The 24,721-nt window shown below is 36.1% G+C and overlaps 1 protein-coding gene across 1 annotated transcript in view; it reads right to left on the bottom strand.

Annotated features, from left to right (window-relative positions):
- htr1fa (5-hydroxytryptamine (serotonin) receptor 1Fa) overlaps nt 1-22,379 on the bottom strand; it is a 58,993-nt gene extending 36,614 nt beyond the window's left edge. Inside the window, exon 1 of the mRNA XM_021478888.2 lies at nt 22,083-22,379. The gene's annotated coding sequence lies outside the window, so the exon portion shown is untranslated. The remainder of the gene's footprint in view (nt 1-22,082) is intronic.
- Nucleotides 22,380-24,721: the final 2,342 nt, after the last annotated feature.

Here is a 24,721-nt window from a genome sequence, read left to right as displayed (position 1 = left end):
GGCATTAAATGAGTGATTAATACACAGAAAGTATTATATCTTGTTTTATTTAATGCTACCTAAAGTTATCTTACAACGCACTGGTAACCACTATAATTAAACACCAGGTTAAATCATCAACGTAATGGATTTGTCTAATCGATGCCACTAAACAGCAAACATTAAAGCCACATAAACACAATTTTACACGGTACAAACTTTGAAACTTAAAATTAAGTGACAAACGCAATTTGTACACAAAATGACAAAAGATAGCTGTATTTCGACTCATTTCATAAAAGAAATGCTTTTCTTTTTCATTTGCCAAACAATGTTTGACCTATACTAAATCATTTAGTTCACATGTTTTTTCTTTCTTTTTTTTTTTTTTTTTTTTTACAACATTGTATATTTCTAATTTAATTACCAAAGTGGACAAACAAGGTCACAAACATTTGGCTCTTTTCACTATCTACTTTAAATGAAGCCTTTTGTCAATAAACAACTGTTTATTGTCATGATTATTCAGAAGATAATTTCGAATTACTGGAGCGCTAGCCATTGAGGAGAGCTTGTTAATTACTATGAAACAAGTGCACAGATATTTAGATTAGAGAGGACGACAATTAAAAAGTGCTTGATTAGTTAGTTAGAACCCTGAACACTTGAGTATGAATAATTAAAAAAAATCTGTCACAACAACAACAACAAAAAGATGAACAACAGCTTCGTCTTGAAAAATCTATTAATATGAAATCATGTAAACAAGGATTTTAATGAATTACAATGTAGCAGACTTTGGATCATCTTACATCAATATTAATTGAGGCACTTGACATTATATAAATATTAGAGCATTCTTCTTTATAATTTATCAGTAAAAGAAATCTAATGTTTTCTAATTGTTTGCTTTTTGTTTACATTGCCTATTCAAAAATGAGCTGAAACAACACAATTCCTGAGTTTTTTGGGGGACAACTTAGTCTATATATAACTATTTAAAACTATAGTTTAGTGTTCAATTCACTTAAACTTGTAAAAACTAATAAGTTAACCTAATTCCTTCTTGTAGTCCCAACACAAATCGATTGTGTTTAACTAGATATGCCACTTATTTCAGATACAGACGCAAAAAAAAAAAAAAAAAAGGTTTGAGTGAAAAGTCAGTTTAAATTAAGCATCAGTAGATATGCTTTGTAGAATGAGGATAAAAGCATTTTACACCATCTGGTAGTCAAATTTTATTAGACAATTCTAGTGGATCCCGTCCATAGTTAATGTGATGAGCAACACCTGTGTGGACTTGAGGAGAACTGACTTCATGCATCCACTGAAGACCACATAGACAGCTCTATATTATATATGCACAGTTAAAAATCTTTGCAAATAATCTAGAATAAACCATTTCATCTGGCTTTGTAGCAACAGTAATTGTCTTTGTGTTAAAAAAAGACTAATAACTAAAGACTAAAACTGAAAAAAAACATGTTAAAGGGGTTTATTTTTTACTGTTCTCCAAGATATCATGATGCTTACATAAAATAAAAATTATTAATTTACCGGTGAGCAGCTTTCTGTGCTGTTTTGATCACAATGTACAGTTTGAATAGGTGTGGCAGATTGTAGCCTCAGACCATGTCCACACTGGAGTTGTATCGCGACATTGTAAAGCAGGTGTTTTGGATGCAGCTTTATTAAAGAGTAATGTCAGTTTGTACATGGTCCACATTGCCTCTCTTTAAAGGGCACCTACTGTAGGTTACCCCTTTTTACAGATTAAATAAAAGTCTTTTGTGTCTCCAGAATGTGTCTGTAAAGTTTCAGCTCAAAACACCCATCAGATTTTTTATTATATCTTTTATAAGTTTCTATTTTATACCTCTGAGCATCAGGTTGCGTTTTTTTTTACTGCGACTTTAAGGCTAGTCCTTCACGCCCACCGTTTCCACATGCCTGTCAGCGTGCCTTAATCTCCTCCCACGGCTGCCTCAGACAACAAACAGATGTAAAGGAAGAAGATCTCACGAAGCGATTGTGAGAAATACTACAGTAAGATGTTTACCAATGAATATTTGATGCATTTGTTGTGGAGTTGCAATGATGAGTCACACACAATTTCATTACAAAGTTCACGCACACACACAAATACACAAACACACACAGCGCGAACACACACACACAGACAGCTCGCGCATTTAGCTTTGCACTCTTTTTGCACAGCACATGTGACAGGATACAGGTTAATCTCCACTGCTGTATGGATATCTCTTACGGTAATGTACAAAATAAACCTGATTTAACGTCCACAAACTGGGATTGAAGCGTCTTCATAATTGTTTTAATACGCGGCTGTGCTGATGAAGTGAATCTGAGATAAATTGCTGTAATTCATTACACACATGCGCTGTTTTAAAAAATTTTAAACTTGTAAGACTCACTCTTAATCACATTTGATGATGATTGTCGAGCATAGCAAACTGAACAGACTTTTTATTCCTGGTTGCTTTGCTCACGTCCTGTTTTGTTGATATAATTATATGCTTTACTACAGAGAGATGTTAATACGCAGCTGTTGCAGCTGTTAATACGTCAAGTTGCGGTCGGTCTGAAAGCCACTCCAATTGGTCCACCGTTTTTATGTTGTGAAATAAAATAATAAGGACTGGGTGTGTTTATATCACCCCAATATGATGTTCTATACACTATACCTACACATATGTCTGTCCAAACAGCTTGAAAAGTAGATTTTTTACCATAGCTGCCCTTTAATATTTGCTTAAATGGTTACTGGGAGCTACTGTTTAACAGCGAAAGCAGGCGACAGTTGCAACATTTTGCCGCAGCTTCAAAAAGAAGCAAAGTATATAAACACCAGGCGGATTTGACACAGGTAAAAGCATACTATGTCTGTGTATATGTGCAGTAGTAAAGAAAACCATTTTCAGTGATTTTAGTGTGGATGACGGAAAGAATTACAGATGATAGAGTGTACATGAAGCATTTTTAACGTGCTGTAATTTAAGAAAACGCATGCAATTAAAAAAAAAAACATCAACATTCATTTTCTTGTCGGCTTAGTCCCTTTATTAATCCGGGGTCGCCACAGCGGAATGAACCGCCAATTTATCCAGCAAGTTTTTTATGCAGCGGATGCCCTTCCATCTGCAACCCATCTCTAGGAAACATTCACACACACATTCACTTTGGACAATTTAGCCTACCCAATTCACCAATACCGCATGTCTTTGGACTGTGGGGGAAACCAGAGCACCCAGAGGAAACCCTCGCAAAGGCAGGGAGAACATGCAGGGAGAACACACAGAAACACCAACTGAGCCAAGGTTCGAACCAGCGACCTTCTTGCTGTGAGGCGACAGCACTACCTACTGCGCCACTGCCTCACCATAAAACATCAACAAATTATGAAAAAATGTTCATCCGTTTGACAGCACACGTGCTGCAAATTCTCACGACACATACACATTAAAAAAACTAAAAAAATAAATAAATAAAATGCACTGCTTTTTCTCACAGCGTAAACAAATGACAAAAACTCCTGCATTTTCTCACAACAACATTATCACAAACTTTTGGTTAAGCAACAATTGTTTGGGACAGAATAATAATTATTATGTCTATTGTTTTATTAAACTACCCCTTCAATAAGTACAGCAAGAAACACAAAGCTAGAGTTTTAACAGCATATACTCAGTGGACAGATGACTGAGTGTGTGTCTAATGCTCAGCCATGCACACAACAGCCACAGATATATTTCAGCAGCTGTGTGACGCGATAAACGTCCTGATTTGCATTATCACTGGTGACAGGTAATTCTTGAAATATAAATGTCATGTCTGTTGTTCTAATATGCCTCAATTATGTCAGGTTTCCACTTTTTTTTGCCATTGAATATTAAAAAGGCCCTCCTATAAATTGGCAGTCACTGTAGGGCTGCACAATTCTGGCAAAAATGTGAATCATGATTTTTTTTGCTTAAAATCGAGATCACGATTTTCTCACAATTCTTTAAATGTAAAATAAAGGTTAATATGATTAGCCTATTGTTATGATTAATTCTCAAACAAATGGTAAAACAACATTAATCATAATAGGCCTATGTGTAGCTCTACTGTTGCTAAATTTTGTATAATGACTTTCAATATCTTCTGTTTGTTAATTCACAGTAAAATGATGACATCAGAATATAACTATTCATAATTCTGAAGTTGATTTATTATGTTTAAGACGTGTGCTTGTCATCTGTCAACATTATTAGACCATTTGTTTTCACTGGTAAAATTAGAATTCTGTCTATCAGATTCCTTCTTGTAATATATTTAACTTTATAAGCTAGGGTTGTTATACTGACACAGTAAACATTTATTTTCCTGCAAAACACTTTGTGTGTTCGCTATAAAAGAAAAAAACATAAAATTCTTGTTGTATATGCTCATTTAAATGATGTGCACACAGGTTTCACTTTCACTTCCGAGTGCGGCTCATGGCTGCCGTCACTGTGAGAAAAAACACATACATGCAAATCAAACCTCCCGCAAGGCCCTCAAATGATTGCTCTGTGCAACCAACAGAACATTATTTACAACTTCATTACCTGTTATTCTCAACCTATGCAGGTTCTGTTCACTAAAGTAGGCGTCATTGGGTGTGCACGCTTGCGTTCTCTGTAGTAACGTAAACAAACAGCTGGTGGTCAGCTCATGTGTGATTTTGCGGCTGCAAATACATCATTACATATAGACAGAAATGACATTTTTGGGTGAATTATACCTTATAAATACAGTATGTGACACTTTTAACACCATTTGAAGGTGTCGAGGTTGCTTTGAAGACTTACAGTATGCGACTACTTTGCTTCTCTCCTTACATTGAACATAAAATTGGCTGAATAGTAGAAAAGCTGAATTAAGATTGTGTGTAGTGTCAAATCGAGATCTTGATCTTTTTCCGATTAATCGTGCAGCCCTAATGCCCCCCGATAATTTGAGTTCGAGACCTTTGCTGTAAAGTCTGTGAGACAAAGTTTGCAGGTAACAGTGTTGACCACTAAATTTACACATTTTACACAGGGGAGGCTCTATTTAGTCCTTCATTTAATCATTAGGATGCTGTCAGCCATTCTGCATTCAGCCAACTTTTAATGTTGTTTAAGCTCAATCTGAAATTATTTTAGTCGGATTGGAATGGGTGGTTTGTTCCTTTTCCAATCTGATCCAACAACAAAGAAATAATTTTACACTACCTGACAAAAGTCTTGTCATTGATCTCAGTTGTAAGAGCAGCAAATAATAACGACTTCTAGTTGATCATTTTAAAAAGTGGCAAAAGGTAGATTTTTCCAATGAATCATCTTTTAAACTGCATCCCAATCATCACAAATACTACAGGTGACCAATTGGAACCTACATGGACCCAAAATTCTCACAGAAATCAGTCATGGTGGATGGCAACATCGACAGCCATCAAGAAATTTGTGCTGCCCATTACAATACAAACCACATAAGAGGGCAAATTCTTCAGCATACTTCAGCCTCCACATCAAAGTTCCTGAAAGCAAAGAAGGTCAAAGTGCTCCAGGATTGGCCAGCCCAGTCACCAGTCATGAACATTATTGAGCATGTCTGGGGTAAGATGAATGAGCAGGCATAAAAGATGAATCCAAAGAATCTTGATGAACTCAGGAAGTACTGCAAGAAGGCTTTCTTTGCCATTATAGATGACTTTATTAATAAGTTATTGGAGTCATTGTAGAGATGTATGGATGCAGTCCTCCAAGCTCATGGGAGTCATACACAATATTCATTCTTTTTCCACTGCACCATGACTTTATATTTTATACTGTACATTATTTCTCTTAAGAGGCAAGACTTTTGTCTAAGCAAAGTCAGACCTTACTGTCCTAATACATAATTAAAAATCAAGGCATGATCATATTTTATTTTGGTTAAATGATCGTAATCTAGAGGCCTTTCATTTAAGCCACTTCTGATACCAAACGCTCAACTAGAAGTAAACTCAACTTATTGTTTGTTGTTCCTAAAACTTGAATAGGTGACACAACTTCAGTCAGGTAGTGTAAATGCTTGAATCTGAATACTTTCTCAATCATATTCAGAAGTATCTGGGGCAAATGTTTACATGCATTAGTATATGCGCTGTATAAAACATATGCTGGAATAGTTGGCAGGTCATTGCGATCTAGCGACCTCTAAATTAGAGACTAAGTGGAAGGAAAATAAATGAATAAAATAAAACAAACCTTTGAAATTAAAACTAGTTTATCTCAGACACATAGCCTGCTTAAAAAGTACATGAATAAACCTAAGCTTTCTTAAATGCAAAAGTTTTAATCGGATTGGACATAAACGGATATTTAGATCAGATTAATTGTTTAGAGTACACATAAACAGACCAGCGATCGCATCCAATTCAGATTGACGAAAATTAGAGCATGTAAACATGTAAACCAATGTACTAGCTGTTTTTAGAATTATAAGAATTTCGGTTTCTCAGTTCCTGACCTCTTCAAAATAACATGTAGAATATTTCCGCTAAGTTGTCCATTCTGCTTGAATGACAAATATCTAAATTAACAGCTAACAACATCAGCCTATACTGAACGACTCAGCAACACATCTCAATATTTTATCCAACATACATTAATATTTAATAAGTTCTGTGAAAATGTTTTATCTCTAAGATGTCAGAATGATAGGAACAAAGCTCACAATGACACAATTGGCCACTTGTTGATGTCTAAGCAATCCAGAAAGAGCTCTAATTGTGTTTATGCAGAGTGAGAAGCCACTCAGCGCTGGGTTTGAAAAAGACATGCTTGATAAGAGGCCTTAATACATACTTCCTCTTCACCGCAGGTACTAATGAAAAAAGATAACAGTGCCACTTGCTGTAATATAACGAGTGATGTCATCAGAGCAAGGCCAGTATCAAATCTGTCAGAATGGAGAGTAATTACACTTGCGCAGAGTGCATGAATGACGAAAATAAGGGCCTGCGTCAGAATTATGAACTAAGAAACTGATAAAGAAGCAAGGATGCCTTCAGCTAAGGGCTTCATTTGTGCTCTCAATTACATTCTGCATATCCTAGTCTGACAAGAGCACAGCAGAAATCAGCAGTCATGATGATAACTCAATGTGTCATCTATTCCTACGAAATGGGAATTAAGCCACAGAAACTGTGTTTGACTAGAGAAAAGATCTAGGCTTTTCAAGGACAAATACTGTATGAGGCAGTATGTATGAAGTACTCTGAGCATTGGACTGTTTTTTTTTCCTATGCCACTTGAGAGGAACAATATGCTTTTTTGTAACTTGTGCTTTTCTTTGTTGTATAGCTTTTGGATTGTGCTGCAGTAGCACAACCTTCATTAAACTGATCTGCCATTACTTGCTCACCCCCATGGCATTTCAAACCTGCATAAGGTTTTCAGATGGAGAAATGTTGAATTGTATTTGTGTTGAATTGGTGGATCTCAGCACTCTTTTAAATTTAATGCACAACCCCTCCCAACTCAGGCTCATTCTGATTACGTACCTCTATATACATTTCTGGAGATTGTAAAATATGTCCAAGAAGGTACGATTCTTTGTTTTTGTTTTCGGGAATACACCAGAGGCTGCTGTGTACACTTTTTTAGATCTCAAATTTTTTTCGCTAATGCCATTTGCGCCTTCTCTTTTCGAATAAATTTACCAGAGGCCGCTGTCGACTGACTGACTGATCAATTAGTGACCCACCCTCCTCTTTCCCTAAACCCAACCAACCCAACAATTTTAAAAAGCAATACAGAAAAAGAAAAGCCCTTGCTTGAGTTTTACCACATTTTCAGATTTTACCACATCCTCACCTTGTTATTTACTTGTTTATTTTATTTTTTTGGCTTTTGTTTTTGACTTACCTGCTTCTCCACAAACATTCTTCACCAGACTTAAACCCCATCATCGCTGTCAACTTTTCTCTGTGTCTCGAGTCCGCCGACGTACATGGCGAGCTAACTGGACAAACTGGTAACAGCGGAAAAGCCATTCACACAGAGGCAAGCAGTATGTGCAAAAAGGAACGACATCACCCCATAGCATTCGTTAAAAGATTAAATGCAGGCATACGTACTTTTGGCTACATTCGCAATCTCCAGAAATGTATATAGGGCTACGTTTTTCTTTTAATGAACCATTTGATTCTTCTATGCTTTGGTGACATGGAAATCATGAATATGATTATCCTCATTGTAATGATTCATCAGACATTTCTTGTGTGTAGCACAGCTTTAAGTGAAGTATCCAGCTAAGGCTTAAATCTGTAAGAGTACAGTGTTTAAAACGGTTGATTCATCTATAAAAGAGTCGACTCATAGTGCTTCAAACGAGTCGCCTTGATACTGAGTCATTAGGTGTTTCTTTTTTTTTTATTTATATAGCGCATTTATTGTGTATGGCCATACACCCAAAGCGCTTCACAATCATGAGGGGGGTCTCTCCACACCACCACCAGTGTGCAGCATCCACTTGGATGATGCGACAGCTGCCACAGGACAACGGCGCCAGTGCGCTCACCACACACCAGTTATTGATGGAGTGGAGGGACAGCGATAGAGCCAATTCGGTGGAGAGGGGATGATTGGGAGGCCATGATCGTAAGGGCCGATAGAGGGACTTTGGCCAGGACACCGGGGTTACACCCCTGCTCTTTCACAAGAAGTCCTTCTCCTTGGGATTTTTAATAAGCACAGAGAGTCAGGACCTCGGTTTAACGTCTCATCCGAAAGACAGCACCCACTGACAGTGTAGTGTCCCCTTCACTTTTACTGGGGCATTAGGACTTACACAGACCACAGGTTGAACGCCCCCTGCTGGCCTCACTAACACCACTTCCAACAGCAACCTAGTGTTCCCTAGTGGTCTCCCATCCAGGTACAAACCAGGCTCAGCCCTGCTTAGCTTTAGTGAGTAACCGGTCTTGGGCTGCAGGGTGATATGGCTGTGGCGTACTATGGCTGTGACTATGGGTGATTATGGCTGTGGCCATGACGTACTAACGAAACCAAGTTATTCACGTGCTCGCGCAAACCCGGGAGATTTGAAACCTGCGGCCCTGCCCTCTGACACAGAATCCCAGACACACAGACACCCACAAACATACACACACAAACATGCTAAATTGTTGCCTCGTTGACTCTAGCTTGCAAATGTATTTAGTTGCGATTTGTTACTTGTAACCGCGTGTACTGTATCAGGTTAACTCGCTATATTCTCATATCGTGTGCAAAGCCACGTTAAAAACGCGACGCGTGCTGCTTTGTTTACGGAGCAGTAGTGTGTGTGTGTGTGCGCGCGCGTTGTCGTCCGGGGGGGTGTGTGTGTGCGCGCGCAAGGACGAGGGCAATATATGTGTGTGTGTGTGTGTGTGTGTCTGTGAAAAGAGCAGAGTTAGACAAGCTAGAAGATCTCCTCAACAGTTTTTGGAGTTTTTGCTCAATAAAAAAGTTAGTCGTCTGTATTTTCAAGTCCATCGTCTGTATTTACATTGACCCACTGGCAGCTAAATCGACCAATCGCAACAGACTGTCATCGGTCCAATCAGCGCAGATTAGCTTCGCGCTAAGGAGGGGTTTGGGAACAAATTAATCACTGGACGATTCATACGGGAGTCGCTGGGATAATTAGGTAAAAATAAATGCAGATTTTAAGACCATGAAAGTGTTTTTTGACCTTGCATGCATATTAGACTGTTGTTGGAGACCCTTACAACCAAGATATGACCCTATTTCATGTATAATATGGGCTCTTTAATAACAGTAATGAATCACAAGTGGAAACTCACAAACATCGGATTCAATGAAAACTTTCCCGTAGAATAGTCGAAGAGCAGGTGTGGGTCGAGGTTAGGAGAGAGTAATCTTAAACGAGAGACAAGCAGAGATCTGGGACTGGTGCTGGCAGTCGGTATCGATATAACTAAGCAGTGGTCAGGGCAGGCAGATAGTCCAGGTCAATACACAGATAGGCAATAATCAATAGGGTAACGCTCAGAGATGATGGCCGGGGTTAATCAAAACTTCGCACCGAGTGATAGAATGTGTGTGTGATAAATGTGTTCATATAGAGAGTCTGAAATGGGTTTCAGCTGTGTGTAATCAGTCCCAATTAGAACTCAGGTGATGGTTCCCTCTGGTGGTCAAGCGAGGAAAGTTCATGAATAGATTTCACAACACGCATATAATGGACCCCTATTTTAAAATGTAAAATACATCTATAGAATATATAAAATATATTTATGTTAATTTGCATTATTGCATTTTTATGATTACAATACTATATTTATATGTTTAATTACACAATATTTTATTTTAATCATAAAGGGTCACAAAACACCAAAACACATTTTTTGAGCTGGTGACAGTCATATATGTCCCACGCTGCTAAAAACACTATTAGGACACACATATTTCACTAAAAAGTAAAAATTGGTTGTTTTTGCGTTAATTCGAGCAAATCCGTTCTTCTTGTTTGAAACGAATTTTTAAAGCTGCATCACGCGGATTAGGTACTTGCGTGTATTTCAGCATGTAGACTGGCCTCTCTGAGTGTGCCGCATTTATTCATGAGAAAGACTTGTTTTAAACCAATCAGTGCACTCTATTGTGTATGCGGTGCAACTTCATTAATATGCATGATAGCTTCGAAGACTGTTTGTACCTGTACAGTGTTTAGATGGCAGAGAGACCCCAATGTTGTGTTGCCAAAACAAGTGGGAAAAAAAGATTTGTTTGGAGATACGGGTCGTCAGTGTTGCTTTTATCATTTGTTACAAGGAATGTATTGTTTTCATTTTCCCACTATGAGAGCACAGCTGGACTCATGTGTGGATCAGTGCACGTGACACGCGACAAAAATCTATTTGTACGGAAATTTTTTTACGCTAAAGCTTTTCGCATCTGAGATGGTGAAATCCGGATTTACTGCTCGTCTCCTTTTGAAAAAAGACGCAGCTCCAGTTGGTGTTAATTGTTCTGTCTCTACAAATTTGGTAAGTGTGTGCGATCATTGCCCTTTCTTTTGTCATTCAGATGGCAAAGTTATAGTTTGTATCTTCCACAGTACTCTTTTAGTGTTTAAAGACAGACCTTAGTCAAAATGATTTCTAAGTTACTCAGTTTACAGTACGTTAATATCACTACAATATTATGGGCTGAAAGATCTGCTTAGTAGCTGCTGGTATTTTTCTGTAAATTTAACAGATATGTTATACTATAAGAGTTGGCTAATTAACACTCTCTTAGTGTCGATAATGTTAACTCTTTAACAGTGGTTCCTATATAAACTCTGAGGGAGTGTTAGTTTTAACTCTTTTTTAGCTTAACTTAAGGTAGTTAAATCTACTATCTAAAATTTGCAGTGACTCATTGAATGAACTGTTAGTGGCCATATACATTCAGTGCATAGAGACGGCTGGACATGCACACTTCCACAAACACATACATTGCACAAACTATTTAACACTCATATCCCAGCAGTGCCTCCAGTGTGGTTGTTAATTGAGAGAAAACTGAACTCTGATGCGACTTAATTGGGTTTCCTTGAATTAATTCTTTACATGCTGTTTACCTTTGTATGGCCAGAGAGCCAATGACTAACTTTATTCGGGTTTATTATTATTTTTTTTTTTTCAGTTTTGATTGTGAGCGAAATGGTGGTGGTGATATTTCAGTGATGGAAAATATAAATATTTTAATATGTACTCATTTGTTGAATTTGTGTATATTTTTTGTGTATTTTGTTTGTTATCTTTAGTATAGTTGTAGTCGGTAGCTTATAGCTATTTAGGCTAAACTTAAATTTGTAATATAGATGGATTTATTCCGCCTGGCACCTGAACAAAAAAGTAAAACATTACCCACTTTTAAGGTAGGGACACCGTTACAACGTAACCTGAAGCGTTTGATCTCACTTACCCGAATGTATTTTTTTGTAGTCCCCAAACTTCATACGCTGTAGGCTTTGCTAAGCTAACTCTGTAAAAGCCAATGTCTCCCTTTGTATTGAACTTTGAGCGTCTTACATTCATAGATGTTGTTTATTTTCACACAGCTACATTACACATTAACTAAATTTAAAATATGATATCGTAGTGGACCACCCCTTTAAAGAAAGTAGATGGACAGTCTGTATAATAGTGTGTTGTTTATATTTAAATGGTTAAAAACTGGTTTGGGTTAAGGAGAGTTTTTGTGCTTGTACAGTAAATGTTACAATACATAACGATATCCATACACAGTGAAAACTATGCATGTTGGGAAAGAGACAAGAAAACTTTCAGGGAATAATAACGCATATTTCAAACTAATTTCAGTGCCAACATCAAAAAAGGTGCCATGCAGCTGAAGACAAAACAAAGGAATTACCGGAGGAAGTGGCCGGTACATTACAAACCATTAAAATTCCCCCCTAGACTTGTCACAATATCTATTTTTGGTGGTATTATATACACTGAAAAAAGTGTTGCATGCAGAATTGTTGCAAACAATTTATTTGTGTTGAATTTAAACAAACAAATTAAGTTTAATAATGTTCAACTTAATTTGTTTGTTTAAATTCAACACAAATAAATTGTTTAGAACCACTTAACGTAAAAAAATTGAGTAAATCCAAGGAATCATCTTTGAATAATTTTTTTTCAGTGTACTGCACCAATTTTCATTCATTCATTTATTTTCTTGTCGGCTTAGTCCCTTTATTAATCCAGGGTCGAACCACCAACTTATCCAGCTAGTTTTTACGCAGCGGATGCCCTTCCTGCTGCAACCCATCTCTGGGAAACATCCACACACACACACACACACACACACTCATACACTTCGGACAATTTAGCCTAACCAATTCACCTGTACCACATGTCTTTGGACTGTGGGGGAAACCGAAGCATCCGGAGGAAACCCACGCGAAGGCAGGGAGAATATGCAAACTCCACACAGAAACGCCAACTGAGCCGAGGTTCGAACCAGCGACCTTCTTGCTGTGAGGCGACAGCACTGCCTACTGCGCTACTGCCTCGCTACTGCGCCAATATATATTGCAATAATACTTTTTTTGTCAATCATTATATAATGCCAGAATGACAACATACTATCATAATAAGTACACTCTTCCAAAGAACACATCATATTTTATTCTTTAGAATATTTCCTTTAAATATAGTCATTTTAACGATTGAATAATTAGGCATTGGAACCGAAATGTGAAAATGTATATATCCTTAAAAAATAAATAATAATAAATGTCAACAAAAAGGTGCAAGGTAAAAAGTAACAGATGCTGTGATATCTGCTCACAGATCTATTTTCAGTTGTCAGACACACATGAAAATATATATCATAGTAATATTACAGTGTTGTTTTTTTAACCATACTGACACTGACATATCCAATAGAGATAGAGAGGTTGCACAATCAGCTAAAATGTTGCTAGAATAGTTTTTTATATAGGGGTGATATATATTGCATGTCTAAAATGATTGGGGTCATGTCCATGTGCGATAAGTCAATATATTGATTATTGTGACAGACAGAGTCCCCCCTTGTCTGTTTGGGTGCCAGAATCAACCAAATACAGACTCCAATTTGAAGTTGTATTGCATACATGTCAGACCATAACAAAGAAGCTATAAAGCTTTGAAAGGATAGCTTCTGTAAAATGAGTGGACAAGACAGAAACAATAATCAAAATACTTGTATTAACAGCACACTTCACATAAGGGAAGGTTAAATATTGACTTTTGTTATATTGCTTTTTAGGGCATAACTTATTAGCATTGTAAGCTATTACTTTCAGTGGCTCAACTAGAAGTTAGCTAAATGTGATTTGAATGTTATCACTTGATTGAATAGGCTTTAAGGGCGACACAGTGGCGCAGTAGGTAGTGCTGTCGCCTCACAGCAAGAAAATCGCTGGTTCGATCCCCGGCTCAGTTGGCGTTTCTGTGTGGAGTTTGCATGTTCTCCCTGCGTTCGCGTGGGTTTCTTCTAGGTGCTCCGGTTTCCCCCACAGTCCAAAGACATGCGGTACAGGTGAATTGGGTAGGCTAAATTGTCCGTAGTGTATGAGTGTGTGTGTGGATGTTTCCCAGAAGTGGGTTGCAGCTGGAAGGGCATCCTCTGCGTAAAAATGTGCTGGATAAGTTGGCAGTTCATTCCGCTGTGGTGACCCCGGATTAATAAAAGGATGAAGCCGATGAGAAAATGAATGAATGAATGAATGAATGAATAGGCACTATCAGTGGTTATTAGCTGTATAGATATAGGCCAGAGTGGGCCATCTGTGTCTACTAGTACGCTCAGAAGGCTGTTATCATTCATCCACATAGTTAATCAGCTATACTAATAGAGAAGACTCCAGATCCAGATCTGTTTTTACTTTACTGTGATGGTTGGGTTTACGGTTAGGGTAGACGTTAATAAAATACAATTAATGGGAAATTTTATAAATAATATAAATAGTTTTTGCAAACTTCTGGCCGTATGTGATCTAAAGCTGATTAACCATGTGGATGGGTGGATGATAACAGCCTTATGAGCCTACTAGTAGCCACAGAAGGCCCCTACTGGCCCATATCTATCAGCTAATAACCACTCATCCCCATTCAATCGAGAGATAACATTCGAATTGGCTGAGCTAAAGACCAAAGACAAAACACAAAGTCAACATCAATGGGTCATCTCTTTTCTAAAGTTAAGGTCAATTTATACTTATGTGTTGAGCATACATGGTAAGTCTCGAGTACATTAGCGGTGCCCTGATGCACACGTGACAACACGGAGCAGAAGATCTGTGATTGGCTGCCATAGTTTCACACTCATCGGTGATGAGTGTTCCGAATGGATAGTTTTGTTTTCTGTTTAAAATTAAAGTTGTTAAATGTTCACTGGTTGCTATTTCTTTCTTTCCTGAATGAGTCTGAGTTGGAACAACAGAACTGCTACAGAAGCATTGAACGCATTTCAAATTTAAACTCAAAACGGCGGCAAAATAACCCAGTGCAAAACCATACTGCCTACTAGTGTTATACTAGTGTTCAGAAGTGTTATAGCAGAGCAACAGACAGAATGTAGAAGTGTTCACAATAGAGTAATCTAAATGATCACTCAAAGCTGAATTGTAAATTGGCCTTTACAGTACCATAAATGCTAGCTAGCATTAGTGAAGTAGTCGGGGAAATCCATCTGCCTTCAACACCTAAGCTCTGCTCAAACAAACAAACAATAGGTCTATAAAGCACAAGTCATCATGGTCAAACAGAGATCTTTCAAAGAATGGAAAAGAGCAGCCAGTACATTCTTCATCATTTCTTCTTTTATTATCCTCTCAAGAAAGGCGCATGTGACATGAGGTTGAGTAAATGATGACAGTACCGTCATTCTGGATGAACAGTGGATGATGCTCTTGATTGAAGTGATTGCACTGGCCTCAGATGAAGAGCCTGAAATGGGGGAAAAATTGCTGACCTGCCATTCTTCAAGTCAAAGGAATGACCATTAAATGTCTCCTCTTGAAAGACGTCCACGTTTCTTTGTTAGAATGATGTCAAAACTTGAGCCGAGGCGCTTAAAAACGCAATTAGCAGTACTCAAGGAGATGCCTGGAGATTGTGCGCTATTTCTGTAGCATCCGCGCTGTGTTTCTCGGAAGACTCTTCATGGGAATAAAAACACCTCCTGTTGTCATTTCTGATGCCAGCCATGGGGAAGGTGTTGGGACAATAGGATATTAAACAGGTCCATTTATTTGGATCAAAGCAATGCAAAGCAGGTAGAGAGAATTATGCAAACTATTCAATGCAAACAAGCCCTGCACTAAGACAACAGACATGACTAATATGCTGTCTCGTCACATTGACCGCTTCGAGAACACCACTGGTATTGTATCTGAGAAAACAGCCAACAATTTATCCTGTTGCTCACATAAAAGCAGTTTCCAAGATATCTCTGGGGAGACACTTCATTGATTTTATCCCCGCCAATTCCTACACCGAGAGCTGTGAAACAATATAAGAGAGATACATCTCTGAGCAGCGTGACAAAAGCGCTATTAATCCCTGCTGATGTTTAATCTCTATCTTTTCAAGGATCAGATAACATCGCATAAGATTATTTGAGATCATAGCCTAGCATTACAGGTATTTGCTGATATGCAGGCCTTAGGAAATGCTAGTGGATAGATACAGCGGGTGATTTCTAGTCTCATCTTGTTGCTATTAGAGCACAAAAATGTCCGCCCACATTTTCACTGGCCTTGAGAGTGTTCTCCCCATTAAGTTTATCTACCAGCCTTTAAAGAATCTGAAAAAATAGAATGAACTAGATGAACTGAACCATTAGAAGCTGAAATATTTTATTTGCACAATATTACAATATTCCAGACCTAATTTCAGACCTTAAATACATATATACACACACTCACCGGACACTTTATTGTACATCTGTCCAACTGCACGTTAATGAAAAATTCGAATCAGCCAATCACATGGCAGCAACTCAACGCATTTAGGCATGTAGACATGGTCAAGATGATCTGCTGCAGTTCAAACAGAGCATCAGAATGGGGAAGAAAGGAGATTTAAGTGACTTTGAACATGGCATAGTTGTTGGTGGCAGTCGGGCTGGTCTGAGTATTTCAGAAACTGCTGATCTACAAGAATTTTCATGCACAACCATCTCTAGGGTTAACAGAGAATGGTCCGAAAAAGAGAAAATATCCAGTGAGCAGCAATTCTGTGGGTGTAAATCTCTTGTCGAGCTGATAGAAACAGTTACTCAAGTTACCACTCGTTACAACCAAAGTACTGTATGCAGAAGAGCATCTATCAACACATAACACATTGAGGCGGATGTGCTACAGCAGCAGAAGACCACACCAGGTGCTACTCTATTCGCACCTTGGATGTGCAGCTGACAAATCTGCAGCAACTGCGTGATGCTATTATGTCAATATGGACCAAAATATCTGAGGAATATTTAAATTTACATTTAAGGCAGTTCTGAAGCAAAAGTGGGTCCCACCCGGTACTAGTTAGGTGTGCTTAATATAGTGGCCAGTGAGTGTATTAATTGTATTAATATTTAAGGTCTGAAAACATGGAATTTTTTATATGACCTATTGTCAGTTTCCGCAAATAAAGACTCTACGTTATATATATATATTTTTGAATTGTTCTCTTAACAATTTTAATTTAAAGTTATTATGCATTATAACGTCCTCTTTATAAATATTTCCATACATACTTAACATACATTTTAATGTGATTTCAAGAAGCACACAATCAAATTTAATTCAGTGTACAGTAACAGTAGTTTCTGTACCAAAAATATTCTTAAGTATGCTTATAACAAAAACATGCAATCATATGTTAAGACTCCAATGGAGTCAATCTATCATATCTATCATATATATGTCATATATAATCGCAAAGAAAGTTTTGCAAGTGACAAAAAATAAAAAAGTAAATGCAAATCTCTAAAAATCGCAAAGCAAACTTTTTTTTTTGAGAAACATTTGCTAACAAAAATAAAAATAAAACTAAACTGCAAAGTGAAATTTTGAGAAATAAAAATGAAATTTGCAAACAAAAAGAACTGCAAATAAAAATCAAGCAGTGAAAAAAAGAAAAGAAAAAACTAAAATATTAAACTATTTATAAAAAAAAAAAATTATATTTGCAAAACATTTTTTACAACATTGCCTTTCCAAAACCCAGTCCAGTCAATTGCAATGCTCATTTTGATTTGCTCTTTAGTTAACTGTGAGTTTGCGATGCTGTTTTCACTTTTCACTTCACGTTTCTGCGCGTTTCACTTTGTGGCCCTGATTTGACAAGGGGGCGGATTCAAGGGAACTTGGCCCTTTACAGCAGGCCCAGACCTGTCTCCATTTTTAGCGACATTATCACCTGGAGACACAGTATCACCGAGGTGTTCTAACAGCCCAGTAAGGTCTGGGCCTGCCATAAATACCCAAGTTACATAATTTATATATAGTTTTATATATAGATTTTTTATTTATTTATTTTTTTTGCTTTGCAATTTTATTTAAAATTGCTCAAGACATTTTTGTTTGCAAAACTTTCTTTAATTATAAGTATATATGGCACTAGATTGACTCCATTAACTCTATTTCAGAAAAAAAGTCCACAAATAACAAATTAATTAAAAATCTATCATTCTTTTTCATAATTTGTACATTTTTAATACTTTGCAATTTATTTAGAAAAAATCTATTGTTGCATTTTGACAGGCATGTGTCTGTTACACTGAATATCTATTAAACATTGCTTCACCCATATTTTTACATTGTATGTTCGCAAGTTCTTTGAAACATTGAAGCAGACGCATTACTTTCATTTAAAATGCTTTCTATGCATATCAAATCACAATCTTTTATCATCCATGAAAGTTCCACATGCAGGTTTCTTTAGATATTAAAATGTTCTTCACACTGAGGGAAAAAAGTGGTTCTCTAAAAGGTTCTTCTGGGAATTCAGAATTATTCTTGTGTTTCATAAATATGCAAAACCTTTATTTTTTCATATATATATATATATTGGATTCCCGGGGGCAAATAATCAACACTTTAGTGCTATCCGCATCTGCTCTTCATTTCTGAAATGCAATATTCACATCATGGATGGAAAAGCCTGTGAAAACTTAAAGCAAAACAAAAGAAAAAAACACTGGGACGATTCCAGTGCACGCTTCTGTAGTCTAAACACACGACTGCATTCGAGTCTTTCAATACAGAAACTCAGACTTGTGTGAAATGACAAGACAAAGTCCATACGCTTCTCACACTCTAAACCCATGTTGACAAATGCTTCTGAATGGAGAGTTGCCAGTGCATAACACATTATCTGTTACTGCTGACAAGTGACTCAACATCTGTCATTGCGCCTGGATGAGGTCCAGCATCTTTTTTTTTCTTTCCTTTAAAAACAGTGTGAGGATATAGAGTATTCTGAGGCAGCTTTTCATCCATCGTGTGCATGTCATGATTCATGGTGGAAAAATATATGGTAAATTATCGAGTCAATACATTATGAATGAAAACAATGATTGGAATAATAAGCTTTTCGCATAAATGTAACTTCCGGAAATCTCTATTTTAAGTATCAAATATTGTGAAAAGTTACAGGCACTATTATCTTAAATGTGGAGACTTTCCTTTAACTTCAGTGGAAAAACCATTATGTTGTTTGCATATCATGGAAATGGAAAAACAAAGATTTAAGTGATCAGCCAATACAGTATGTGATCCTGTATTTAAAAATAGGCTGCATGATACAACTATTTGTAAATGTAGAATCTGAGGCTTTTAACTAGGCATGGGATAATAACCTGTTTCAAGGTTTAGCGTGGTTTGGAAAATTCAAGGTTTTTAAAACCACTAAAATTTTCTGTTACACTGTTTCTAAGGGATATGTAAAGTGTTTTTTTTTAAAGTATGTTTGTGTGTTATATATTTTGTAAAGAAATCTGTGTTTTTAAAACTAATGAAAATAGTAGATTTCATTGATTTATTTTAATTGTTTAGCCTGACATGTTTACTGTTCCAAAATATTAACATTGTTTCTAAAAAAAAAAAAAAAAAAAATATATATATATATATATATATATATATATATATATATATATATATATATATATATATATATATATATATATATATATATATATATGTATATATATATATATATATATATATATATATATATATATATATATATATATATATATATATGTATATATATATATATATATATATATATATATATATATATATATATATATTGTGTTAAATGGGAAAAAAGTAGTTTTTACCCTGACATTTCAAAAAGAACTCTTTTTAGAGTAATCACAATACAATGATACTGTTAAAGCCATGATATATTTATCCAAGGTTATCATACGGTCAGAAACGTATACTGGCCCATGTCTAGTTTAAACAAAATCAAACACTGAGAAAATCTCCTTTAAAGTTGTCCAAATTAAGTTATTAGCAATGCACATTGAGTTGATATAATTTCAGTAGGAAAATGTAGAAAATATCTTCATGGAACATGATCTTTACTTTATATTCTAATGATTCTGGGCATTAAGAAAAAATCTATAATTTCGGCCCAAAGTATACCAATGCATCATAAGATAGTTTTCTGGTCCAGGGTCACATATGGTTTTGGTTGGAGCTAATAATATGTCAAAACTAGACATGGAATGATAACAGTTTTTAAAGTATACCAGGAAAAGTCAAGGTTTTAATATCGTCAAAATTTTCTGCAATACTGTTCCTAAGGTATGTGTACAATTTTTTATTTATGTTTTTTTTTTTTTTTTTTTTAGTTTTTTTTTTTAGTTTTTAGGACGACAATATCTCCAGCAAAACAAAAGATGATGTTTGAAATTGTAAAAGAAAATCTGTTTTAGAAACAAATGAAGACAGCAGAAGTCAATAATTAATTTAGCCTGACACGTTTACTGCTCTAACATATTTCAAATGTTTCTCAAAATAAAATGTATTGTCTTCATTAGGAAGATTTTAGGCATAATTATAAGTGCTCATTTAAATAACACCAGTTTTGGATTTCAGAGTTTATTATTTAGCACAGTATTTTGTTATTGTCCCTCGAATAATTAATAAAATGGTTGAAAACTGACTATTGTATAAATCCACACATTCAATGTGCAATATGTAGCATGAACTGTTGAAAATGTGGTCAATTTGAGGTACTTTATAAAGGATGATTATCTCACGCACTATACTGAGTATTAACTTGACAGTACTGAGGATTTATTGAATATGTATTGATTGTATATTGACTGATATTGTTTCTTTATGTACACATGATCAGTTTGAGATAAACTAAAACAACCACTAAGTCAAATAATGCATCAGTTATGAATGAAGGGATAACTACTGGAATATACAGTGATTCTGTTGAACACACATCACTCTCTTCATAGGCTAATCACGCTTCTGGTCATTAAAACCATTAAAAATGATGTGTGAGTGGAAAGCTTTAAATGTGATCCTGGATAACAAAACCAGTAATAAGTACAAATTTAAGCTTCCACTGATGTATTGTTTGTAAGGATATGTTTTGCTGAGAATAAACTATTTGAAAGTCTGAAATTTGAGGGTAAAAATAATAAATCAAAATACTGCAAAAAAAATGGCTTTAAAGCTGTCTAAATGTTCTTAAAAATGCACGTTACTAATCAAAAATACGTTTTTAAAACAGTTACAGTTGTGATTTTACTAAATATTTTTATGGAACATTATTTTAAAGGATAGTTCACGCTATTTTTTTTTCATTAAATGAATATTTAGTGGATATATATCTTTAGGATATTTTGAAAAAAGCTGAAATCCAGTCACCATTGACATCCGTTGAAAAACAAGTACTTTTGGAGTCAGTTGTTACAGGTTCTCAGCATTCTTTAAAATATCTTCTTTTGTGTTCAACGCAGAAGAAAATTTGAGTGATGACAGAATTTTCATTTTAGGGTAAACTATCCATCTAATATTTTAATGACTTTTGTGGCATAGATGCACATTTTAACCACATACAATATGCAACATTGTAAAAATGTCCCGTGAAAGTCCTGAGGTCCAGGAAGTCACACATAAAGACAAAATCCAGCGGCATAGATGAAAATATTATCATTATAAGATCATAACAGAATTACAACATGATAACAGAATTGCTGAGATGAAATCATGTCGTCTCATGAACTCTTCCGTTCTCACGAAACTGTAAACCGAAGAAATATCAAACCGCAAGATAAATGATGAGCATCGTTCACACTGTTAACCGCGCGCGGTCCTATCAAAATGAAAATCAGCCTTTTGAGTGCAAACTTATTTTGCGTATTTAGTTCATATCCACTCGATAAGCAATTACTAGGTAACAGCGTTAACTTGATTCAACTTTAAAAGGATAAAACAAAACCATCTTAATATTAGAAGAACTTCCAGAAACATCTCGTTAAAACACAGAGAAGGATATTATAACGACTTACTTTGTGATGTGCTGTTGTGTTGAGATGGAGGCATTCCTGTGAAGGCTCGCGCTGGAATGTGATGTTTCTCCTCATGAAAACAGATGAATGAATGTGTTTCACAGGTGCGCTCGTGCTCAGACTGACATTGAACCTACAGCATCGACTACAGGCAGGCGCCGGGCGCGCGCATTCGCCGACGCACGTGTACAGTTGTGTAAATGAGCTAGACTGAGTGACTGCTTGATTCATGCTAGAATCCTGATCCATTATGCATCAGTTACATCGTATCTCTCTCTCTCTCTCTCTCTCTCTCTCTCTCTCTCTCTCTCTCTCTCTCTCTCTCTCTCTCTCTCAATATTCAAAATTCAGCATTCTGATGCGCTTTACAAGTGGCATAACCAGTCTACACATACACACATCTATTTATTTGTAATGATATTATTGTTGCTGTTATAGGCTATTTAGAAAGCATAGTATTAATAGCGGGAAAATTTCACGCGAAATTCGTCCTGACAGCTCTTTTGACGGTAAATAAAAAACAAAAAATCAAATGTAGGCTGGTCTTTGAGCAACATTTGGAAAAATCCAATTGAATTTTTCTGAAATCCACAAATCTACGCTATGATTTGTATTAATTATGTTGTTGCTGTTGTGTTGCTGTAATATTAAACAAAACAAACAAAATAGTGATGTGAAGTAGCGCAGAAAATGCTCTTTTGCGCATAACCCGTCCTCACAGCTCTTACATTTTGACTGTAAATAATAATAATAATAATAAATATATATAAAAAATAAACATGGTTTGTCTCGTTGGGAGATCACAACTGTTGTATGCATGTGAATGTGAAGAACGAGGGCTATGGCATCTATTTGGGAGATCATAACAGGTTTATAAGTGAAGACCGGGGCTGGCGGGAACACCATTGCAAAACCGCACAAATTTTCACTACCCACCTATGTCATTTTTACCCGCAAAAACAACTTAAAAACTGCCCAATTGGGCAGAATACCGTCCAATCTGGCAACACTGATTACAAATGTTACAAATGTATTGCCAAAGTTATAAAGCTCTATTTTGACAATCCAGGCGCAAGGCGCAAGGCGCAAAGCCCAAAGCGAAGGGGAAGCGGTCAGGGGAAAAAACATTAAGGGCGTGTCAGAATCTACTATTTTAATTTTAAATTGCTATTTTAAGGACAGAAAAATCCACTTTGCGGCTCGGCGCATGGTCTAACAAGGTTGAGCTTATTCTCTTAATGAGTTACGAGTGTGTTTTGAGAATAAACCAATCAGAGTCTCATCTCCCATTCCCTTTAAGAGTCGGTTGCGTCGCGCCATAGCGCATTTGCTATTTAAATGGCGGACTTTGTAAGTGGAAAAACTGAACGCTTCATTGGAGAGAAAACGGTTAAATAGAGGATCTACAGCATGAGAATAAGCCTCCTCATTTTTTACTTTCACTCTCACTCTTGTGGATAGGGAAACAAGTTGTAGGCACAGACATCCATTAGCCTATATAGAATTAATTTTGTTTATTAAGTGCAAAGATTTGTTTCAAAACTATTTCTAAATTCATTTCTAATTTCCAGCAAACAAATAAATGAACAATAATAACGAAGTGTGTTCAAAAAAATACACATGCAATGCCTCATATGGTCTAAAACCTGACAGGTGGGCAAATCTAAGCTTGTTTTTAATAAAACAAATATAAACATGGATATGATAAATAATGATTACAATAATAAAGACAATAAATATGATTACTGCTAGTAATAATAACATTATACAGAAGCAAATTGTCATGAATGAACTAAAAAAGCCCCCATGATGAAGAAGGCATGGTTTTTATAATTATGTATGCTAGAAAATAATAATTTTTGTAATATTTTAATCCTTTAAATCTTTTTCATATGTAAAGATATTTGCCTATTCTGTACATCCAGTGTGTTTTAAGCAATGTTTAAGCGAGGTGCACAACTAACGCACTTTGGACTTTAGACCTGCTTTGTTCTGGTCTATAGAACAGTCTATTATAGTTCCTCAAAATAGCAACGCACCAGCAATGCGCCTCAACACGACTCCTGTTTTAGACAAGAATGCCTATGGGTGCACATATGAGCGCAAAGGCGTCTGTTATTTAAACAGCGTGGTGCAAAACGTCAAAACGACTCTTGCACTGAGCTAAAACTTGCAAACAACAATTGCATTTGCGCTGTGTGTATGATAGGGTCCATAAAGTTGTACATCATATTATCATTTAATATATTACATTAATATTCAATATATAATATAATTCATATCATCTTATTCATTTATAACTAGATCAGAATAAACTGTACATTTAACAATAAACATTTTAGGATCAAACAGTAATAATCAATAATAATCAGTATTATTTACAATAATTCATTTATAATAATCTCTCTCTCTCTCAACCCCCCTCCCCCCACCACCCCCACCACCACACACACTGGAATCATTCACTGGAAAATTTTGGTAAAATGTCAGGATCAGCTAAATGCAAATTCAAATGTGCTCTTCCAGTGACTCTTTCAAGGGCTTTTTACATCTTTACATTAATAGATGCTTCAATAATGTCTTAATAATACTTCTTGTGCCGTAATGACACGGGTGAGCGACATACCAGTGCAAATTGA

Source organism: Danio rerio, chromosome 9 (assembly GCF_049306965.1).
Source record: "Danio rerio strain Tuebingen ecotype United States chromosome 9, GRCz12tu, whole genome shotgun sequence".
Lineage (NCBI taxonomy): Eukaryota > Metazoa > Chordata > Actinopteri > Cypriniformes > Danionidae > Danio > Danio rerio.
Note: the sequence above shows the minus strand (reverse complement) of the source record. Positions and strands in the feature narration are given on the sequence as shown.